A 5119-nucleotide genomic window follows, 5' to 3' on the forward strand; every position below is an offset into this window, starting at 1 on the left:
TGAACCAGCAGAAATTACAAAATACAAAAAAAAAAGAAGATATTTATGTCTATTGACAGGTGTCATTTCAATGCATTTTTTTAAGCATCTGTACATTCTTTTTTTTGTAATGATCTTTTTTTTCTACATAATCCTTACAAACAAATGTTTACATTTTGAAAGGTACATTTGTATTTATATTTTTATCTGCCACATTTTGTACTGTTGAATCTTTTTTTTTTTTTATAAACACAATATATTGATATTCAATAAATAAAAAAACAAAAAACTAATTTATAAAACTATGTTTTTTTTTTTCCTTTTTTTGTACTTAAGGGGTTTATGTGATGTTGTTGTAAGGAATGCAAAAAACGCATTTGCTAAAGCCCTAAAAGGGGGAGACACACAGTAAGAAATCCAAAAACTAATTTGCTACAGTCCTAAAAGGGGGAGACACCGTAAGAAATCCAAAAACTAATTTGCTACAACCCTAAGGGCCCATTCACACCACATCCAGATCATCTCCAGACCAGACCAGGTTGTTTCTAGACTCAAAATGCATCCTAATGTATCCCTATGCTATTTCTGCCCTCTGTTCACACCAGCGCAGTCCGTTCCAGACCAGACCAGAAAAATACTGCTCGTCTCATGTCTGGTTCGGAATGTACTGGAGCTGCGGGCAGGTTCACACCATTTTTCCAGACCAGATCTGGTCCGGAAAATGGTGTGAACCTGCCCTCAAGGGGAGGCACAAAAGGAAATTCAAAAACTCATTTGCTACAACCCTAAAAGGGGGAGACAAACGGTAATGTACAGAATGCATTTAATCATTCCATACTTTGGTCTCTGAGTGGTAATAGGGGCGGATATACCATTTGTAAAGACCATGCAAGGGATCTTTTGGATTTGGGGGGGGGGAGGGGATTTATAGTAGATGTGGGTGAGAAGGGGGGATGTAGCTAATGTCTATCTAGCTGCCAATCAATACACAGTGAATACCTATTTTTATATGGCAAATAGTTGAATAGGGGCTAAAAATTGGTCTTGCACGGGGCCCCATGGCGCTGAATGTTGTGACCCCTTTTGTGAAAGTTAAGCCATACTGATGAAGGAGTTCAGAATTTGATGCGCAGGGTTCAGTAACCACCTAATAACAGATCATAAATAAAATTCCAGTTGTCTCTTCTCGTAGCCAGCAATGGAGCCTGCTGAGTCTTGTAGTTCTCCGGCAGCTGCACCCTCTATATGACAGGTGCACAACTAAAAAGAGTCAACATTCTACTAGGGAAGGGTGAAAAGCACAACAATACACTGTACTCTCCACAAGGAAATCGGAAACACCTGCCGCCTTCAGTGTCTTTAAGCACTTGTTCACTTTTCTATATCACATTTGGAAGGCAGGTGGAGCGAGCGAGCAACAAAGGAGAATGGCGCGCGGGTCCCCAGCTTTCAAAACTTTGCCATTTCTTTTCTTCCTCTCAGCTTCATTGTTTCACCTCTGGGGAAAGATAAAGAATGACAACCGGAGCTGCGTTCATTATGCTTCAAATGAGGACAAGGTGACCTCAGGGGAAATAGCTGCTCGGGCAAGTTTTTAAGTTGACCATTCCCCCCCCATTAAATAGACATTGCCTGTGGCTACTACATGACCCCTCGGATACATAGCTGTCAATCTGCAAAGGGACTGTTGACAAGATGTTTTCTGGCGGCGGTCCGCTGAGTCGGTCCAGTCTCTGCGTATTTAGCAGTCAGTACCAAGTATGATGAAGTCGAATGACTTGATAATGTTTTTTTTTCAGCAGGCCTTGTGGTCACCAAGCAGCTGATACCAGGAGAGTTGGTCACACACGCACATGGTGTAGCCTCAGGGCCCGCAGTGTCTACTCTGCCCCTTACAAGCTAACAGCAGAGTGACGAAAAGATAATTGAAGGTGCAGAATAACTTAGCTATAGCCTGCAGGTGAAGGTTTAGAATCCTTAAGACATTTTAAGTGTTTTATTGCAGGTGCCATTATCATGCGCTCAGTTCTAAGAAAACGTGCCAAGTGCTAAATAAAAGCCTAAAAACCATTTAAAGTGTAAACCTAACACTGCGGACCTATCAGATCACCCGGACGTTGCATCTAGTCTGGTCATTGTTATTATTGGCCAAGATAATACTGTATGTAGTAATGTACATTGTCACTGGAGCCACTTTGTATGCAGAATATCATAAATCAGCTCCTCAACTCCGGGCAGGTTTGCTTGCAGTGGTCTGATCTAATCTCGGCGCACTTCTAGATTACCCACCACACTACATAGATCCCTCCTACCTGTATGGCATTTATAGAGGAACTTCACCATTATCTGTGAAATGACAACAAAGACCCCTTTAGAAATGTTTGGTAATGACAATCTACAAACAGATATTTATAGATAATTGCCATCTTTATATTCTTTACTTACCTTGTTTTTCTTTTCCTTCCCATTCTTCTCACAGCGGCCATTTTTACTAAGGGCAGATGATTCCATCTCCCATTACTTCCTGGATGTCTGGCACATGTGACTAGGACATGTGACCATGCACGTCAACTCAGGGGGAAGAAAATCTGGTAAATACAAAGATTTCTCTATTATAATTCTGCCATCTTCTTTTATTTATTACAGGTAATTATATAGCGCTGACAATTTACGCAGCAATTTACACTGTTCTACACCCTGAAGAAGAGGGATGTTGTTTTATTGATTTGATTGAATTTGCAACGTTAAACCTTTTATGGACTTGAATGGTTTGGTGTCCATCATTTGGATCCATTTTTGAATACGATAGCCGGTGTCGGAGATTCCTAGGTGTGGATGGGGGGAATCTAAAAGTGTATGGCTAGATAAAGCCCTGTGTGTCATAAACAATCACTTTTTTGTTGTTGCTGTTTTCTCTCTTTTTTCATCTCAGTGCTCTCGATCTCCTCCAGCTTCACTTAGCCACTTCCTGTCTACATGCACTTGCTCCAGTGCTGGTTGCACATCGTCGCCCTCTGAACTGGCTTCCTGATGTTGACAATGGTGGACCGTGCTTGAGTAGCCGTTTGTAGTCTCCACAAAGAGTACATGTGAGGGGGGGTCAACTGTGGAGCACAACCAGGGCCGGATTTACTCTCTCTGCTGCCCCAAGGCCAGGCTCCTCTTTCTGCTGCTCCCAGGCCAGGCTGCATACAAGTGATCTCGGCAACGTCGCTGAGATCACTTGTACAAAACAAGCGGCGGCTTCCCCGCTGTACATTTAGCCCTGCTTGGCCAAAGCAGGGCTAAATGTAGAAAACTACTACCCGCCTGGCGCCCGTAACTGCATGTCCCAGGCTTCGGGAGATAGGAATTCTACACCACTGCTGCCCCTCTACTCCCTGCTGCCCCAAGGCCGGGCCTCGGTTGGCCTTGTGGGAAATCCGTCCCTGAGCACAACTGTGAGTCAGTTGTCACTCCATTATAGTAAGTGCCTGAGATAGACCCGAAACCAGGGTGAGATCTTGGGTAGGGTGGGGAGGTTCTATACATAATAAAGTTAGCTTAAAATACAGAGTTGTTGAACCTTCTGAAGTGTGCCAGACTCCATCTACACATCTCCCCTGTGTCTTGTGGAATGCCCTGCTAAACAGGCATCTAGGCCGGGGATAGGGGATGTGTTTATTTCTATGAAGCATTGGTGGCTCAGTGGTTTATACTATGTAGTACAAATCCACCACTAAGGACGGAAACATTGGACGAGGTCCAGTGCCAACGATTCAGAACACCAGGTCACCTCGGGTCATGATGTCACTTCCTCATTACAGATGGAGCCAGTTTTGCAACCACAGGTACAAGCTTTTCCCAATGTGACTTTTAATGTTGGTATGCTGACACATTTCCCAACCATCTATTTACACCATCGTGCTGCTGATTAGGCCGTATCAAGATACCTATGCATATTTTATTTTTACATGCAGCCCTTAGCATGTTGATGGTGACATTTCTAAGTAGTCCTTATAAAGATTGATTGATGAATTGATTGAAACGGTGATGTATTCTTTCATACTGACGTATTGAGAGCCCAATTCCAGGTTCTCTGTAATTACATTTTTTCCATGGACCTTTGCTCCGGTCACATGACATTGCAAATTTCCTTCTACATCCCTAAGGCCTTGTTCACACCGAATGCAGCGCAGATCCGGTCAGGTTTCTGCTCACGCACGCTAGTCTTTTAGATGCGTTTTTTGTTAAAGGAGAACTATGAGGGGGGGGGGGTGCTTTCCACTCCTCATAGTTCTAGCCGACCTGTGACAATGAGACTGTCACAGGTCGGCTCAGTAGATCGGGAGGTGAGCGAACAGATTCCGGCGTTCGCTCACCTCTCGATCCTGTCACGGCTCTCTGCCGTGACAGGGGAGGGGCTGGATTCCCCTCTCCCCGCTCCGATCAGCCCTGACCCCATAGTTCTCCTTTAAAGTTTAAAATGGGCTTTCAGTGCGTTCCAGGCATTTGGATGCGTTTTTGATGCGTTTGCAGATCCAGAGCAGGTAAAATAGGGCCTGCTGCAGTTTTTTTCACCTGCTCTGGAACCGCACGCTGCGATGTGAACTGGAGCAAAAAATACCATTGGAATACATTGGACGCAGTTTTGATCCGGTCTGCAACTGATCTGCATCTGCTCCGCGCTTGGTGTGAACAAGGCCTAAATGCTACAAAGAACCTCACCATGTAACGACGTTGTGCTGTATTCTTCAGCATTCTCCCTTACTCCCAGGGCAACCTGATCAAGTGCCCCCAGGGGATGGGCCCTTGACGTCCTGGGCTCATAGGAAGGGGATGATTCTGGGCGTCATTCATTCTAGAAGAAGACTGGTGCTGGATCTCGGAGTGCTGTGTCTGCAGGGGACAGTGACGGAGGGGAGGTGAGGATTGAAAGTGACTCCATAGAATGATATAAAGACATAATTTTTGGTTCCAAAGCAGGAAAAGAAAGTGACTCCATAGAAGGATATATGGACAATATTCAGTTTCCAAAGCAGGAAAAGAATACACATATGGAAGTGGCAGTATTTATGGAGCTGGGGGAGGATACCATCCACATGGGCATACTTACATACTCCAGGTCATAGGGTAAGTGGTCCTGCAAATCATTTTGAAC

This window comes from Nanorana parkeri, unplaced genomic scaffold (assembly GCF_000935625.1).
Source record: "Nanorana parkeri isolate BGI_ZX_2015 unplaced genomic scaffold, ASM93562v1 scaffold1463, whole genome shotgun sequence".
In the NCBI taxonomy this organism is placed as follows: domain Eukaryota; kingdom Metazoa; phylum Chordata; class Amphibia; order Anura; family Dicroglossidae; genus Nanorana; species Nanorana parkeri.